Raw genomic sequence first — 19,827 nt, forward strand, 5'->3', positions numbered from 1 at the left:
TAAGTTACTGATGACAACAAGATCCCTAAATGGGTGTAAGTCATAAATGGCTAAGTAACAAGATTCCGCCTTGACGGATGTAAGTTACTGACGATGACAAGATCCCTAAATGGGTGTAAGTCACAAAAGCCAAAAATGGCTAAGTAACAAGATTCTGCCTCGATGAATGTAAGTTACTGACAATGACAAGATCTCCAGAAGGGTGTAAGTCACAAAAGCCAAAAATGGCTAAGTAACAAGATTCCGCCTTTACAGATGTAAGTTACTGACGATGACAAGATCCCTAAATGGGTGTAAGTCACAAATGGCTAAGTAACAAGATTTTGCCTCGACGAAAGTAAGTTACTGACGATGACAAGATCCCTAAAAGGGTTTAAGTCACAAAAGCCAAAAATGGCTAAATAACAAGATTCCGCCTCGACAGATGTAAGTTACTAACGATAACAAGATCCCTAGAAGGGTGTAAGTCACAAAAGCCAAAAATGGCTAAGTTACAAAATTCTGCCTTAACGGATGTAAGTTACTAACGATGACAAAATCCTTAAAAGGGTGTAAGACACAAAAGCCAAAAATGGCTAAGCCAAAAATGACTTAAAAGGGTGTAAGTCACAAAAGGTATTGACGAAGTTATAGACAAAAGGTACTGATGAAGAGAAGGGGAGAAGTTTAGAAACAAAGGCTCAGAAAACTGAAAACCAACGGGAAACCCAATGGTCACACGAACTGGAGTTATTTACAGCCCAAAACCTTTCACATTCTACGGTCGACATTACAAGTCACGACGACCACAGAATCGAGGGGCAGCTGACGGGACTGACGAACTCAATTACCGAAGACGACAACCATGATACCGACGAAGATATCCCTGGACGAGCAAATTAATACCCACGTCATTGATGAAGGCAAGAAGGCCAGTCAATGCAGCATAATTAGACCCAGAACGGTTACAAGGCCAACTGTATGAATCATTAAAGCACATTAAAGCCACATTACACAGCACCTAACGTTACCAAAAGGAGCATTAAGAACTCCATAACTACCCCAACGGCTAGAAGTTATGAAAGCATATATAAAGGCCACACATTGCCAAGTACAAGGTAGATACACATATAGACACTAAGAGATCTCTTTCATTCTGTTCAATTACATTGTTTATTCCCAAGAGAGCTTCTTATACTGACTTTGGCATCGGAGGCATTGTGGCAGGCACCACATCGATGACCACCTTTGAGAGTACATTCATACAAGCTGAGGATTGCTTCCATCTGACCAACTCGACTGACGAGCTTATGCTTCATCAGTATAACTCTATTGACGAACTAACTCTACTGATGAACTTACTCTACTGACAAACTTACTTGACTGGCAAGCTTACGCTTCATCAGTTTTCAAAATCAGGTTTCTAAGTGTTTTTGAGAATTTGTTCTCAAAACTAATTTTCTAGTGTTTTCCCACGCCCCCAATTGGTTTGGCACTTGTTTTATTTGTTTATTATTTATTTTAAACTCAATCCTTCTACTATTAAAATAAATAAATAAATAAACAAACTCAGTAGTCCATCTTACAACTGTCCAAAACCACCAATTGCAAACTAACAATTAACAACTAACAAAAATAGAACATAATTAACAATTAACAATAAAAACCCACAGAGAGAGAGAGAGAGAGAGAGAGAGAGAGAGAGAGATCTTAATAAAAATGAAAAAAAAAATTATGAGTGATTTTAATCATAAAAACTGAGGAGAGTGGGTGTTTTTTTTTTTAAATATTGTCTTGCACAATAAATTTGAGAATAATTTTCTAAACACTTTTTTTTTTTGGTTAAATAATAGCTTTTCCTGAATTATATAACTAAAAAAGCCACTTCAACAAGTTATTTATTTATATAGCATCTTTTTAATTATTGGAACTTGATTTTGCCAAAATTGAGTTCAAATTTTAAAGTAAAACTCAATTTTGTTAAAATCGGGCTCATATTGCCACATCAATAACTACTGCATATAGCTAGACTTTGGTTAAATTGAGTTTCAAAAGAGGTTACATAATTAAATAACTTGCAAATTAAGTTTTTTAGCAATATAATTCACAAAAACCAAACTTTTAGCAAAATAGGCATTTTCTAACTTTTCATTATTTTATCTAAACAGCTTACCGAACAAATTGTATTTGTGTGGGACCAATACTTTTTGTTTTTAAATTAAGAAAAATATTTTTAAAATTGGTCTTCAAACAAGCTAGGAGTGAACGAGAAAATATAAGCTTTCTAGACTCTTGTTCCATATAAATAGGCCCAAAGGACAAACCGCGTGAACCCTTTATTTTTTCCCATCACATTATCATTAAAAAAAAAAAAATCCATCAGAAGATTTGCTGTAATGCTATTCATTTTGGACGAGATTGATTTGCTTCAGAGGTATTTATCAACGAGTGAACATCAAACAAATAAGTTAAGTGCGCCAGCCCAACCAGTCAAGGACGGCATGAAAAAAGAAAGAAAAGTCCACCAACCAAATAATTGAGGGTCAAAACCATGCAATCAAAAGTGTAATTATTTAAAAAAAAAAAATTTATTCAGTAGTTTTACAGAGCGTAATAAATGTACACGATCCTTTCATATGATTAGTAAATCTTACAAGTATAATTGTTTGTAGAGTGTGGGACAAGGGTTGGAGTTTAAGTATCGAAAATGAAGTTTCACATACATATACACTTAGATTAGGTTAGAGTAGAATTTTTATCTTGTATAATTTTTTTTTTTTGAATAATGTTAGTAATATAAACTATTTTATAAAAAAAAAAAAATTACAAACTGTTAATGTAGTGAATGTTTATTGGTAAATGAAGAAGTGATATTAATGGTGTGCTTAAATGAAAATCAATAAAATGAAAGTCACATCAGTAAAATAATTTGTGGCTGTAGTTTACTCTTTTTTTGTTTGTTGATGAACTCATAATAAATTTAATTAATAAGATCTATTAGTATGTGAGAGAGTGAGGCATTCATTTATTGCAATCTAGATTGAGCAATTGAATAATTATCAACAAAATCAAGTTCAAAAGAAAAGCAAGGATCCTGTTACTCAAGGTTGTGCATATAGAAACTTAGAAAGTATGAACTTTAGAAGATTACACCAAAAAAAAAAAAAAAAAACTATTAAACCAAGAACAAGTAGTCTAATAAGAAAGGAGAATATCAAGGATTTAAGTGGTTTGATGATGGCTCATGTACATGAAACGATAAGAGAATTAATTTACTAGAGACCTAGAGATTACAAATATTTGCACTAACGTGATAACACAAAACAATAGGCCTGAAATTGGAAAATCCGGAAGATGGAAGAGATATTGTAATTAATTAATTCTTTCTTTCTTATCTAGTCTCTTGCAACATTTGTAGCCTCCTCTCAAGGTTCCTTATTCCACATTCTCACTAGGTAGTTCAAGAATTTTTCCTAAAATTTGTTCAATTGATGTTTTGATATAAAAAGTTCTCCTTATTTCTTGATGGCAAATTCTCAACAATGTCCATCGTTGCATTAGTTTTTTATTTATTTATATTTTATATACATACCCTTGCACCTATCTCCCCCACAACTAGCTATTGCTGCTCATTCTGCAACATTTGTAGCCTCCTCTCGAGGTTCCTTATTCCACATTCTTACTAGGTAGTACAAGAATTTTCTTATGATTTTTTCAATTGATGTTTGATATAAGAAGATCTCCTTATTTTTTTTACAGCAATTCTCAAGTGTCCATTGTTGCATTTTTTTTTTTCAAAATTTAAGGAGTTCCATTCAAATAAAAAACGATTTGTTTAAACCTCCTTTCTTTCCATGGAAAAAATAAAAGAAAAAATCTTTAGAGCTCTGAAATCAATACCAATGGCATCTCACTATCTCTGTTGTTTTTCTGTTTTTAATTTTTTACACGTCGTCATCCTTTCTAGTAGGCCTGCCTATCTTTTATTTTTTATTTTTGAGAGAAAGGCCTGCCTATCTTTATTATTTAAGAATCCAAGGAATCAAATATGATACTTTTGGTGGTTCTTGTAGCACGAAATTATAGCAGAGATTCTAAGAGGCTGTTTGGTTCACTAGTTTTTATGACTCAATTCTTTATTTTCATAACTCAATTCTAAAAAATGGTGGGACCTATAACAAAATACTCTTTGCCTGCACAATTTTTTGTTTTTATAACTCTGTTTCCAACACTCAATTCTCTACTTTTGAGTTATGAGTTATGGAAACTCAATGGCATTTTTGTAATAAAACAAACAAGGGAGACCCACAGTCATAAATTCAGCTGCACCTTTTGACTCCCTTTTCACTTTTTTTTTTCTCCTTTCCTCCTAGGTTGTCTTCTCCACTCCTCCTTTTTTTTTTTTTTTTTTTTTTTTTTTTTTTTTTTTTTTCACTAGGTTCACCGTCCTTCTTTCTTCCTTTTTTTTTTTTTCCACCTGGGTTCACCGTCCCTGGGTTTCTTTCTTTCTTTTTTTTTTTTTTTTTTTACTGGGAAACTCACTGAACCTAGTGAAAAAAAAAAAGCTGCAGTGGGTGACAGAAATGGGGCCCATAAATAGTGTGAAAAATATTGAGGGATGGGAAATGAGTGATGGTGCCAAAAAAACATGGTATTTTAGAGTGATGAATGATGAGTAATGAGTGATGAAAATTGAGTGACAAAAATTGAGTGATGAAGAAAGTGGTACCAAACAGTCTCTAAATCTTTTTTCACAGCCATAACTTTATTAGAGTTCCCAGTCAACGTCAACAAGATTAAGGAAATCGTAGTAGTCACATCACAAACTCTCAAAAATATCTTGTCAAAATAACATTTTGGTCATTACATTTTAATGTTACAGTTAATTTGGTCATTACATTTTGTTAGCAGTCAATTTGATTCTTGTTATTTTCAACTTGCAATCAATTTAATTCTTATTATTAAATTATTAACGAAAAATGACTACGTGGCAAACAATGTGCTTCGTTGACACATTTGAAGCTGACATGGCAACTAAAATAATAATAAAGTTTGTTATTGTTGTCAGAAAAATGCCATCTCAGCATCTGGAAAAAAAAATAGTTTATCAATATTAGAAAAAAAAGAGAACAAGAAAAACAAAAATATTAAGGGAAAAAAAAACATATGAATTCAGATTTGGCCTATTTGGGAAGTGGGAAAACAAAGATCGAATTGAAATTCCTGCAAGAAATCACTAAATCTTGTGCTTGTTTGAGAAGAAGAGAGAAACGTAGAGATGGGTCTTAAACCTACCATCACTGTAACTGTTTCAACATCAGATTCCACCTCCGCAACAGCAAGGGATACTTCCTTGGCCAATGAGAGCGTCACAGCCACTGTTCCCAATGTCAACATAGATCTAGCCAGAAAGGTCGTCGTTCCAGTCCAATCCTTTAGATCCATGACTTTCTTTTACCCTATGCTTGTTTTCTTTGCTTTGAATTATTTGATATTATCCTTTTATATCTGTGTATGATATTGGAGCTTTAGAGGTTGGTTGTGACTTGTGAGTTTCAGAGTTATTTTGTTTTGTGAATCAGTGAATGTACTGAGTTTGATTTGACTTGTTTTGTAACTTTTCTATTTCGTTCAATTCTGTATGTACTGGGTTTGTGTTCTTCCCATTTGAAAATAAATTTAATTATATATTTTTCTAGGCTCATATTTGATCTGTGTTCCCACTTCTCAAGTTTGAATTCATGTTATTTTTTGGTTTTTAATAGTTTTTTTTTAGTATCTCTAATATTGATAAATCTGAGGTGGCATTTTTTAATGTCAATAAAAATTTTTTATTATTATTTTAGTTGCCACGTCAGTTTCAAGTGTGTCAACAAAGTAAATTGTTTGCTACGTAGCTATTTTCCGTTAGTTACTTAACAATAAAGACCAAATTAATTGCAAGTTAAAAATAGCAAGGACTAAATTAACTGCTACCAAAATATAAGAATCAAATTGATTGTGACCACAAAATGTAAGAACCAAAATGATGTTTTCGCTAAATATCTATCAAAACATCAAATATAAATGTTTTAAAAGCACGTTTATTTAATTATGAACCTAATATTGATCACGTTACAATCCAAGCACTCGTTCATCGCATTATTGTAGAGACAGAGCCAACCTAGCTATTCAAGTCACCATCCAGTGAGTTATTGCAATTCTAAGTTCTAAGTTCTGACATCATAGATTCATAGCTGACAATTTGACCCATTTTCCAAAATTTGACATTTGAATTCAGTAGAGCTCGAGAGGTTCAACCAGTAAAGACACGATATTTTTCCGAGTGTCTCGGTCTTGAACTCCAAATCCATCTCCATATTGGTAAAGGCTATGTGCCACACGAGCATTATTTGTTGCAATATTGACAAATGATTGTAGCATTGGCAATTGGTTGAAGCATTGCCCATTTATTTTCTTCCAACACTTGTTTATCATGTCTTCGATGTGCTTCTGTGCAATTTCTTCTGAAACATCAGCTTCTCTCATATAACATAGGATTGATGAGGGAACATCACCTCTTGCACTCTCAGCCTGTTTCAAGTTACTATTCCAATTAGTTTTCTCTCTCACCCCTTGCTCTCTCATTCTATTTCAAGTTACTATTTCAATTAGTTTGTATCTGTAACATTACTCTTTTCTTATGAGTAATGTTACAGACATAAACTATTTTATAATATTTTTACAAATTATTGATGTGGCGAATTCTTACTAGTTCTAATCTGGACATACCAATGACATCACATTTTTATCTCCCAATAATTATTTGAAAAATATTAAAGTTATATCAGCAATTTGTAAAAATATTGTATAAGGAAAAGGTAATTACCACTGAAGTCCCCAAATCATTGCAGAGTCGAATTATCATAGATATATTATACACAATTTCTTGGTTTTTCTCCAGAAAATCTTCCATCCCATTTGTTACCTCATGTCCCATGGAAAAGAATTCGTGAACCAAAACTAATGGGGCAGTCGATGAAATCCATGCATTACTTAGATATTCTTGCAGGGATGGAGTGTAGCCCATGTTGTACCACTTTGCTTCCACAAATAATGCATTACAAAAATCTGCCCACTATTAAAAAAGAAAAAAAGAAAAACATATTCACTATAATTTCAGTAACGATGATCTTTACCTATTGTGTATATATGTATTCCAATTAAACATGATAAAAAATGAACAAATGAGTAAATTCCATTTATTATGGAAAATGAACAAATGAGTACCCCTTTTTTAAGATGAGGTAAAACTTGGTTCCAGGCACCCTTCTCCTTTTGAATATCATTGGCGATTTCATTAGCAGTATTGTAGAGAGCTAGGAAGCAAGTCTTCATGCACTCTGGAAGCTGTTGAGTTTCACTAACATCCCACCTGAATTAAATATTTTGGTAAGAATAATTCTTAATGTTGTAAAAAAATTATTTGCCTATTTTGTAGATTTAGGCCCTTTTTGTTTTGGCATAAAATATCTTTCGAAAAAAGTTTTTTTTTTAATTATTTTTTTTTCATGCTTTTAGAACGATTGAAATTTTTGATAAAATGGAAATCATTTTCCCTTGAGCAGAAAAAAAAAAGGGATACTTCCTTGGCCAATGAGAGCGTCACAGCCACTGTTCCCAATGTCAACATAGATCTAGCCAGAAAGGTCGTCGTTCCAGTCCAATCCTTTAGATCCATGACTTTCTTTTACTCTATGCTTGTTTTCTTTGCTTTGAATTATTTGATATTATCCTTTTATATCTGTGTATGATATTGGAGCTTTAGAGGTTGGTTGTGACTTGTGAGTTTCAGAGTTATTTTGTTTTGTGAATCAGTGAATGTACTGAGTTTGATTTGACTTGTTTTGTAACTTTTCTATTTCGTTCAATTCTGCATGTACTGGGTTTGTGTTCTTCCCATTTGAAAATAAATTTAATTATATATTTTTCTGGGCTCATATTTGATCTGTGTTCCCACTTCTCAAATTTGAATTCATGTTATTTTTTGGTTTTTAATAAATTTTTTTTTTAATATCTCTAATATTGATAAATCTGAAGTGACATTTTTTAATGTCAATAAAAAAAATTTATTATTATTTTAGTTGCCACGTCAGCTTCAAGTGTGCTTACAAAGCAAACCGTTTGTTACTTCGTTAGTTACTTAACAGTAAGGACCAAATTAATTGCAAGTTGAAAATAGTAAAGACTAAATTAACTGCTACCAAAATGTAGGAATTAAATTGATTATGACCACAAAATGTAAGAACAAAAATGATGTTTTCGCCAAATATCTATCAAAACATCAAATATAAATGTTTCAAAAGCACGTTTATTTAATTATGAACCTAATATTGATTACGTTACAATCCAAGCACTCCTTCATCGCATTATTGTAGAGACAAAGCCAACCTAGCTATTCAAGTCACCATCCAGTGAGTTATTGCAATTCTAAGTTCTAAGTTCTGACATCATAGATTGGTAAAGGCCATGTGCCACACGAGCATTATTTGTTGCAATATTGACAAATGATTGTAGCATTGGCAATTGGTTGAAGCATTGCCCATTTATTTTCTTCCGACACTTGTTTATCATGTCTTCGATGTGCTTCTGTGCAATTTCTTCTGAAACATCAGCTTCTCTCATATAACATAGGATTGATGAGGGAACATCACCTCTTGCTCTCTTAGCCTGTTTCAAGTTACTATTCCAATTAGTTTTCTCTCTCACCTCTTGCTCTCTCATTCTGTTTCAAGTTACTATTTCAATTAGTTTGTGTCTGTAACATTACTCTTTTCTTATGAGTAATGTTACAGACACAAAATGTTATAAACACAAACTATTTTATAATATTTTTTACAAATTATTGATGTGACGAATTCTTTTTTTTTTTTTTTGATGTGACGAATTCTTTTTTTTGATGTGTGGAAATAATGATAATAATTGTTATAATTGGTAGCTTAAATTTGACGTGCTCTTGTGCGACATATGTTTTATTCCTTCCCAAGTTATACTTTTGGAGTTTGGCTTACCTCAAGTACATTTTTAACTGGACATGTTCTTTTGTTTTAAATATACAATGACAAGTGGTAGTAAGTTTTAATTTCCACTTTTTATTTAGTTAATGGGTGATATGACAGTCTATCATTAAAAATAAAAAGAAATTATTTTTTAAAAAGAACGGGAGGTAAGCTGTAATTTTGTGTTGGGCACGTAATGGACTCCAATTGAAGAGGCATTTAGCCTTAAATGACTTAAGGAATATTATTCCTTATAGGGCACTTGTACTGTGGCAAGACCTAATATATATATTGTCAATTATATTAGTGGTGCAATATTAGAATAGGCTTCTCTATTCTTTGGTATTTTTGTATAAACTTCTAAGCAATGACTTTGATCTGGTGATTTTAAGGTTTCTTTAGTCACTTGATTCCAGTGATTGAGAGCTTTTTAGCTTTGTAATCTTCTTCTTTTGTTGGTGAAATTTTCTTCTCAAAACTGCATAGCCCAAAAGCTGAACCATGTAAAACTATCCATTTTTATTGGGTTATATACGCAACAAATAGCTATTTCCGCTTATGCTATATATCCTCAACAAATTGGAATTAAAGCTTCCACTTTTACAAAAATAGTAAAATGTTTGCTGGTAAAGGTTTTAAAGAAGGGTGCTCCCACCCAATGTACTTGGCGATATATATTTCACCAACCCAAAAGAATATTAGTATCGTTAAATATATTGATGATTCCAAGTTGAAACTAAAGTAAGGAAATAAAATTGATGTAGGAAAATGATAGAAACAGTGGAAATAGAAGGACCCATGTTGATAAAGCGTAATGACTACATTTTTACTATGTAGTCTGGATATTGGTTTATATATATATATATATATGTTACAAATTGATTTTTTTTAAGAACATCAGATGTTAATGAACTAAACAGCAAACATCATCAATTACCAGTATCAAATTAGTGACTTTTGTAAGCCATATATTAAGACGTGATTACATTTGGCCAGTATCTTATGGATTGAGAGTCGGTGGGATAGCAATATGTTATTGCACTGTGCAGTTAATCATTGGATATAAGAAAGAAGTTAAATAATAAAGTGTTAAAATAAAATGATAAAAAGTTGAAGGTTAAATTTTTTTTTTTATTCAAGGGTTGAAATTAAAAGTTTTAAATCAACTTTTAATTTGCTATTGCATGGTACAATAGCATTAACTATTTAACCAAATCTGAATTTGTCTCTTGCTCAAGTTTTCTATGAGGTCCAGATTACTCCATCAGCACCTAAATGACATAAAGTATGTGTTTGGATCCACTGAAACTGCGTCCATGTTTGCGTGTTTGCACGTTTTACACCTCTTTTTTTTTTTTTTTTTTTTTTAAGCAGAGCAAATAACCCTGTGCGGCTACTGTTCATGAATAGTAGCTGCACTATTTGACTTTTCAACCCATTTTCAGCCACATCCGAAGGCTTATGCACTGTTTACGGGACTCACAAACTCCACTTTTTTAGCAACTTTTTCATTAAAAATAGGTCTCACGGTACTATTCACACATTTAAAATTATTTTGCTATAATGTTTTCAGTTTTCAGTAAAATAAATTGTATCTAAATAGACTCAAAGATACGAGTGAGTTCTTTTCTTTTATGATGTATGATGTATGACGTATCACTTTCTTTGGTAGCTACCTAAATGATTCCCTTAGATCTGTTTGAAGTTGGGCTTGAGCTTATGTTGAAATGAAGTTTAGCGAATTCAAAAGGATAATCCATGGCATGATCTTTAAGGGTGTGTTTGGATAGAGGGTGGAAAAGTGGAATGATAAAAAAGATTTTAATTTCCCTCATTTTTGTTTGTTTGAAGTGAAAAAGTGAAACGATGGAAAAATGATTTTGTATAAATTTACTCATATACCCTTGTTAAAAATGATATACAATTAAAACAAAAAATGATAAGCAACCAAAAAACCAAAAAAAAAAAAAAAAAAAAAGATCACCCAAATTTATTAAAAAAAACATTTCCAAGAAAAAAAAAATCATTTCTAGTTAACCAAAAAAAAAAAAAAAAAAAACCACAAAGCACCACGCCCACACTTAGGAAATCAAAAGAAAAAAAAAAGGGAGGCAAGTTCACGCCAGGAAACCGTTAAAAAAAAAGGCCAATTGGACCATCAAACTCCCTCCACCCGGTTTTCTTTTCATTTTGGAGAGACAAATTTTGTGTGGCCTATTGGTTTTGTGGACCTAGTTATATTTAATCCGGTTGATAACCTGACCGAAATAATGTTGTGGATTTTGTATTTTTTTCCTTGATAATAGTGAAATCTCTGCAATTCTGTGGACGTAGGCAAATTGTGAACCACGTAATATTGTCTTGTGCATGTGATTGTTTTTCTTTGGCGTATGTTTTTCTATTTTTTGTTTCTCACAGGTTAGGAATTTCGGATTAATTCCCTACAGGGCCCGCATGGAAAATTTTGGGCCCACCAGAAAATTGCTCTCCCTCCCCCCTTACCAAACAATACTCTTTCTCATTTTCCCTCCTATTTTCTCTTTTTTTTTTTTTTTTTTTTTTCATCATCTATTTCACCTCCTACCAAACATGCCCTAAAATAGCATTCATAATTGTGTTTTTCTCATAGCGTCGATGTGCCATTTGATGTCAAACCACTGCACTCTCCATTGTGATGGAAGCTCATTGTTCAACAAGGTGACAAGGTCAGAGTCTAAATTAGGACTGCTTTCGTTGAGAGCTTCTATTGAGGAATCTCTAGCATCATGATCATGACATCATTCAATATATGCTTCACCTTCTAATGCCAAGTGTGAGGCCTCAGACCTCCAAAAGTTCAAGCACTTCTTTGATATTTTCATGTGTGCTAGCTTTTCTATGAAACTTCATAGCTAGGCTGAACGAATGTAGAAATACAAGTGAGTCCAGTTAACTCAAATAATTAAGTTTCTCAAATAAAATATTAGGAGTATAAACACTGTCTATATTAAAAAAATAGATTGATGTCTTAGTTTGATGATAAAAGCAATTATTATAGAGTGATGCTTAGACCTCACTAAATTCAGTAGTAGGTTCATTCTCATAATATCTCTAATGAGAACAAAAAGAGGTCGCATGATATCTATAATAAAAAAAAAAAATGCAATAATACCCCCCCCCACAAAAAAAAAAAAAAAAAAAAAAAAAAAAAAAAAAAGGCATACCAACATATAATGGGTCAAAACCCTAAAGAGTAGGCCTAAAACATAGAAAATAAGACAAAACAGATGACATAACTAAACCATGTATAGGACTTGATAAATAATTTTGAATTATGCCAATATGCCCAGTAATGAATAAAAAATCAATAGTCTAGCAATTTATTTATAGGGAGATTATTCTTACTCTTTCAATTTCTATTATAACTTTGAATATGGAAATTTTTAATCATGAATATATATATATAATCAAAACTAGATCTCGCAACAAAATAATAGATGATATTTTGATAGATTTTTTATGAACATAGAGTTCCATTTTTAGTATAACCTAAATAATTGAGTTTTTTTTTTTTTTAATAGAAACTAAATAATTGAGATGAATGAAAGACATAGTATTAATAATTTTCCCCTTTTTTCATTATCATGATTAATCATGGTTGTCAAAATCGCGATCTGGATCGTAGTATCGCATGATTTTACGATCCCACCTCACCAAAATGTTTAAGGGTTGTTTGGATTTTGCCAAACTCAGTTAACAAAACTGAGTTTTGTTAACTCATAACCCAAAAACTGTGGGCCCCACATGTATAATGTCTATTTGGCTTTTTTTTTTTTTTTTTTCCCGGATGTTAACTTAGTTAATAAAACTAAGATTTTTGGGTTTTGAGTTAACTCATAACAAATTCGGAAACTCTCAAAGCTTGTTTTCAAAACACCAAAACTGAGTTTACATGGCAAACTTGTAAATAGCTGAACCCGTGTGGGCCCCACGGCAGTGTCTTATCCCCTCACCTGCTCAGTTCGCACGCCTGAACCAACAGTCACATACCTTTAACTCAACCTACCCTCTTCACTCTCTCATCAATGCCATAAACAACAAAGCTCACCTCTCATTATCCAAACCCATAGCAACACCAACTAAATCCACAAACTCCGATCTTGCACACCCATCTACGATCTTTCAAGCTCCAGCCTTTGAACAACCTAAGCTCCGCTACTTCAGTTCGTTGCTGATCACTGAAGCTGATCTCCGATTTGAATGACATTAAAGATTATTAAAAAATAAAATGAGTCAAGGGGTCTAACAGTACTCCCTTCCCACTTGAAATCCCTCACGAATCCACAATACCACATGGAAAACAAGAACCCAGGACATAAACAAGCTTGCAACAAGAAAGAAATAATTTTATTCAACACCATGGCATACCAAGCAAATTTATTCTCATTTTTTCCGAAAATTGCATATATAAAATGAGGGAAAAATTGACACACACTGGTGTTGGTAATCTTCAGAGAAGCAGTCGAATTTGTCATGCCCTTACCCATCGCCGATCAGCCTTGAGGAGTAGAGGAGAGATTGTGGATTTCTGGGCTCAGTTTCAAGGACGAGGCAAGAGGACGGAGGTGTAGCGGCATGTTGTGGGTTCAGTTTCAGGGACGAGGAATGAGGAAGATGACATACGAAGGAACCATGGTAGCGGCGCAGTTGGGCGAGGATGGAGGAGGTGAGCTCAAGGGTGGTCGGCGGCTTTGGGGGTTGAGAGCTGAAGTGTGAAAGTAAGTGTAAGGAAATAGGGTAAAGCATTTTGAGAGATGAAATGCAAACAAAAAATCAAAGGTTAACCGCGGGTAACCATTCTCAGTGTCAGTCCATGGGTCCCATAAAATGTGAGTTTTTTTGAGTTTTTAAGAAGGAAACTAAATTGGGTTTAGTTACCAAACAAGGTTGGGTGTATTTTGAGAATTTTTAAGTTATGAGAAATGAGTGATAGGTGATGTGTGATGAATGATGAAATTTGAGTGATGAGTGATGAGTGATAGGTAATTCAACAACCAAACAAGGCCCTAGAATCGCACTAGGATCGTAAAAATGGTAGAATCGTATGTAGGATCCTGTAGGATTGTATAGGATTGTAGGATCGTATGGGATCCTACTTTTTTTTTAATTTTTTTTTAAGGGGTAAATTTTTGGTTTTGATGAAACTTTAAGGGTTTTTATTTTTCTATGTTATGATAGTATGACTTTTTATTTTTATTTTTTATAAAATTATGTTAACCTAAGCAAATGTTTTCTAGTTTTTAGTTCGCTTGTAATAAAAATGAAGGAATACTTCATCATTTCTAAATGAAGAATTTATATTGGCTTTGCTACATTTTAAGCTATAATGTTGTTAAAAGTTTTTTTATCAGTATACTAATTTGTGTTATAATATTACTAAAATGTTTTTCTTATATATAATTTTATTAGTATGCTTGTATTTGTATATTGATTGATTGATTTTTTTTGAGCATGCTCTGTAATTGTTGTTGAGTGGTATAACTTGAATAGTTGAGTGTGAAGTTGTATTTTGATCTCCTTTGCAGTTCTAATATACAAATATATAATGTTTTCATATATGATAAAATGATTGATGATAATTAGGACGGTGGTCATAAGAACCTTATAATGAGAATAATTAAATGTTCACTTCACCTTAATATTAATCTTGCTTTTGGATTTCATATTTTAGTTAGTTAGTTTCCATTTCATAACTTATTTTGGATTTTAAACTTAGAACTTGGAACTTAGAACTTGGAAAATATTTCCATATTGTTGATAAATATTTTGGTATTTGGTTGCTAATTAAACATTTATTGAACTTTTTAGATACATTGGATCAAAACGTAAATATATTTGTTTCGTTAGTAGACGTAGCGATGTAAAACATGCAAATTACACCGTATAATGCAAATCTTTATTTTTTTATGGATAAATTCACAATTTATGTGATTATTCAACATACAAAGTCATTATCAATGTGTTTTTTGCTTTAAATATGAAAATATGTTGAATCTTATGATCTATGATCTGATTGTACGATCCACGATCCCATCTACTTCTCACGATCTTACTTAAGATCCCGATTTTGACAACTTTGTGATTAATGAAATGTTGGTCTGGGTCTATTAGTAGCTATTTAAGAACATCATCTTCAGTGAATTGAGGAAGTATGGTTTAGTATTGTCCTTTCATAGAAGGACAATTTTTTTTTTTTCCAAATGAGCTTCTAGGTTGATGGATGTTGAGTATTGTCCTTTCATAAAAGGGAAAAAAAAAATTGATATAATTGTTAAATAAGTCATACTGTATTCAATGTTGATATTTCTATTCAGTGGGTTGAGGAAGTATGGTTTGGTATTGTCCTTTCATAAAAGGACAATTTTTTTTTTTCCAAATTAGCTTCTAGGTTGATGGATGTTGAGTATTGTCCTTTCATAAAAGGGGAAATTTTTTTTGATATAATTGTTAAATAAGTCGTACTGTATTCAATGGTGATATTTCTAGGATTTTGTTAATGTGTGCCCTAAGGGCACACAATAATTAATCATTTTTAGATATAATTTTTTCGGGAATTGAAAAAGTATTGACAGCTTTTTCAATTCTCGAAAAAATGTTTCTAAAAATGGATGGCTTAGGGCACACATTAATCGGACCCATATTTGTATTCAGTGGGTTGAGGAAGTATGGTTTAGTATTGTCCTTTCATAAGGACAATTTTTTTTTTTTTTACAAATGAGCTTCTAGGTTGATGGATGTTGAGTATTGTCCTTTCATAGAAGGGAAAAAAAATTTGATATAATTGTTAAATAAGTCGTACTGTATTGATGATGATATTTCTATCATATAGAAAAGAAAATCTACCCATATATCTCATTTTTTTCAAATAGAATTAACCTAATTTAGTTAGGGAGATATAGATATATACAACTGATGCTAATAATTAATACCACATCCATACAGAGAGCGCCACGGCGCATGTTGTTTTGGGGTTTGTAAGACATCTCACTCTCACTTCTGTCTCTCTAATCTCGTGTTGGACGTTTGATAGAAGCAGGCCACGTGAAACACAAGAAATGGAAATTTCTAAAAATTTGTCTTCCACACGGACCACGCCAATCTAGTGCATGCATGTCAAACAGTAGGCCCCGCAAAATCTTATCTATGTATAATTATATTGTGAACGAAATTTAATTCCTCTGATTGAACAAATAGAGACGTAATAAAGACGTAATAAAGTCAGTAAATTTATGCAATGCATATGGCTTGTTAAAGTAGGTTTTAAATATTTTACACAGTTATTTTAAGTAAATTATGTGTATTACAAATCTGACAAAAATATATGTCATCTTTTTTTATTGGTCGTAGAGTTAGACTTTGTCCCTCTAAATTTGCGTTCAGACAACTAGATTAATTGAAACCGTTGGATATTAAGTCCATCTCATGTGCATGTTAGAGACTTGGTGTAGCTTAAGCATTATCTATTAATTAGATTGGAAATCAAGGTGACAATTAGAGAAAAGTATAGAAATGTGGTGATGGAAAGTGACTCAATGGATAGTTGAAGGGATTGTACATGATATCCTTGTCTTATCTTGGTTTTTCTTACAACCTAGTTTTGTCTAGGCCAAGAGGTCGAGGGGCCTTAAAGTTAAAATCGATTATATGTAGGCCTTGAACTACATCAAATGGGTCAATCTTGTTTCACAACTTAGGCCTCTTTGTTGATGGGCTATCCATGCAATAGGATTAGATTGGCTACAAGAATTGGCAATGGGCCAATGGTAATGGCAGTAACAAATCTCACATTGGGTTTAGTGGTGACAACAAGTGAGGCTGGTTCACATGAATTAATTTATTATTTGTCTCATGAAGATGTGGGGAAGGCAGGTTTAGGATTTAGGATTACCTTATTCTTAAGAAAAACCTAGCATGGGCATGGTGGCATGGCCAAACTAGATACCTAGGATCCTTAGCTTAGTTTTTTTGTCTTGTTTTGTTTTTGTTTGTTTTTGTTTTTTGGTTTTCATTTTTTTTTTTTTTTTGAGAAAATCCTTAGCTTAGTTAAATGTTGTAAAAGGAAACTTAAATGTAGGTTTAGTTTTCAATTTAGCCCATTATCGGGGAAGAAGGCCTCTTTTTAGCCTCCTTTCTAGTGGGTTATATATATATCAAACTAGATAAGATTGACACATTAAATAATGCCTATGTAGTAAAATTTATAGAATCCTTAGTATCATTCAAATGAATTAATTATATTAAATCATGAGAATAATGCATTTTAAATAAAAATAATAATATAGAACATTAACTAAATTGATGAAAAAAATTAAATATTATTTAAGTGATATTCAAATATATAACGGCCCATTTAATTTTTTTGATTTAGGATTCAAATTGTATTGAGCTAGCCTCATTATCCCTGGGTGTGTATATATGTAAACAAAATATGTAAAAATTTATTAAACTATATATAAAAATAAGTTAAATATAAATTAAAGGGCTAATTGTTATGGTGCCCGTGAGAAATTCATTGTTTTAGCCAAGATTCAAGCCATTTTATTTTTCAGCCACAAGGCTTACAACTTTAGAGTTCCAAGTCAACAGAACGAAAATCATAGTGGATACATACACTTAAACATATAAAACGAAACATCAAATATATTTGTTTAAAAGGAGGGGAATTCCACACACAAGATAAGATACTTTTATTACATTATGTAAAATGTTTTACAAACCCATTATATTTATTTTGCATGGTAAGGACAAGACCATCGCTTATGACTTAACCTAGATCAGAATGTCGTGCGTTATTAGAAGGATAAAAGCAATTATTCACATGTTGTTATACACACATATGTGCCTATTTTAATATTTTGGTCAGAATTAAAACAACCACATGTGCCTATTTTATATGCTGCAATACTAACCTATTTACGGCATTGGTGAACAGTTTTAGTTCTTCCAGTGTGCCATAAACATCATCGATTATCGCTATCAGATTAGTGACTTTTGTTAGCTATTTTCTAAGATATGTGTACTTAGGCTCGAAAGTAAAGCCCGCCGAGCACATAAAACTTTCAGCCAGTCTTTCTCTAGCGAAACTCAAATCCTTTGAGAGGCCCAGATTCCTCCACCACCTAAATGACACAAAAGGAACAACTACTTTTCTCAATTTCTCTCCTGCTATATTATATATGTTGTGCATGGTGAGTTCCATGTTTAAGATATTCACAGATTACTATTTGTTTGTCGCTATACTTACCTGGATGATTCCCTCAACTCTTTCTGAAGTGTGGCTTGAGCTATATATGTTGAAATGAAGTTTAGCAAGTTCAGGTAACATAGCATTCATATGTCTGTCTTTCTCATATGCGTTGATGTGCCATTTGACGTCAAACCACTGCACTCTCCTTTGTGATGGGAGCTCAAAAACATGGGACACTTGTTCAGCAAGGTCACAGTCTAAATTAGGAATGCAATCTTTGAGAGTTTCTGTTGAGAAATCTCTAGCAGCATCCATGAGATCTTCACCTTCTAAGGCCAAGTATGAGGCCTCCAAAAGTTCAAGCATTTCTTTGATATTGTGCGTGTGCTTTTCTTGAACAAACCGGCCTTTTCATCCAGGAAGCCTCTAAACATGTCTGCATTCCACATGATGTACTGGATTTAGAAAGCAAAGTATAATTGGAGATGAACTTGAATAAGAATAACAGGATTTTTTAAATGCTAAGATTATTTTACCTTGTGAAACTTCATAGCCAAGCTGCCTAAGAAGCTTAAAGCATAGTGCAGTAGTGTAGAGATCCTCTTTTGGACTAGGATTTTTATTCTTAGTGGATGATATGATGTCTAGAGCCTCCTTGATTTCCGCATCAAAATGGCTGTCTAGGCCTAACTTTTTAACGCTGTCAATCAGCTCTAACTTTGCCACTTTGTCAACTGCTTCCGCAATCCTTTACATTCACTATCGGCTTCTGTGCCTGTCTTTCGTATTCCTGCCCCTGCAAAATCACCATGGTCACAAACCTCAATTGAAGTCCATTGACGGCCTTGGTTTACAATAAGAATAATTTATGAAAATGTGAAGCAGACATGGTACAAATATTGCTATCCTTGAACTATGGCACCTTTAGGAAGTAGTCTATCTGTATATATTGCTATCCTTGACTTTGCACGATATGATCGGCTAGTTGGCAGCAGCCGCGTGGTGTACGGTACATGCTCAAGCTCATCCTCTCTCTTCAACAGCTTTGTTTAAATGATTTTCTTTTTTGAGTAAACTGGTCTATATTCTTTACACCCTTGGGAATTAACATAGTATTATAATTATAATTCATTCTGCTATAACATAGTATTATATGATTTATATGTTATTATTAACATAAAATAGAATAAATTAATAAACATATGTTATAAGGAAAGTATTTTTTAAGAAAATTTATAAATATAGCATTCTAATTTTGTTAAAAATGTGCTTAATTCTAATTAAAATGTCATAATTAACATTATAATTTATTTTATGTTAACATATGCCCTTGAGAAAGTATATTATGTACATATGTTTTAAGCACATGTATTCTTTTATGTTAATATAACATAATATAATTCCTATAAAATTTCATTTTAAATTTATAAAGTAATATAAATGTACAATACAAAACCCTATATATATATATATATATATAATTATATGAATTTAAATTTATATATGAAAACCATATGGAGGGGGCTAACTCAAGTTGGACCCCCCTTGAGAAAAAGAAAAAAGCAATTTGCAATAAAATTTAAT

The 19,827-nt window shown here is 32.3% G+C and overlaps 1 pseudogene; it reads right to left on the reverse strand.

The window, feature by feature from the left end:
- Positions 1–6,255: 6,255 nt before the first annotated feature.
- LOC111988866 ((E,E)-alpha-farnesene synthase-like) lies at positions 6,256–19,054 on the reverse strand (annotated as a pseudogene).
- Between the last annotated feature and the right edge of the window lie 773 nt (positions 19,055–19,827).

This window comes from Quercus suber, unplaced genomic scaffold (genome assembly GCF_002906115.3).
Source record: "Quercus suber isolate HL8 unplaced genomic scaffold, Cork oak 2.0 scaffold_209, whole genome shotgun sequence".
NCBI lineage: Eukaryota > Viridiplantae > Streptophyta > Magnoliopsida > Fagales > Fagaceae > Quercus > Quercus suber.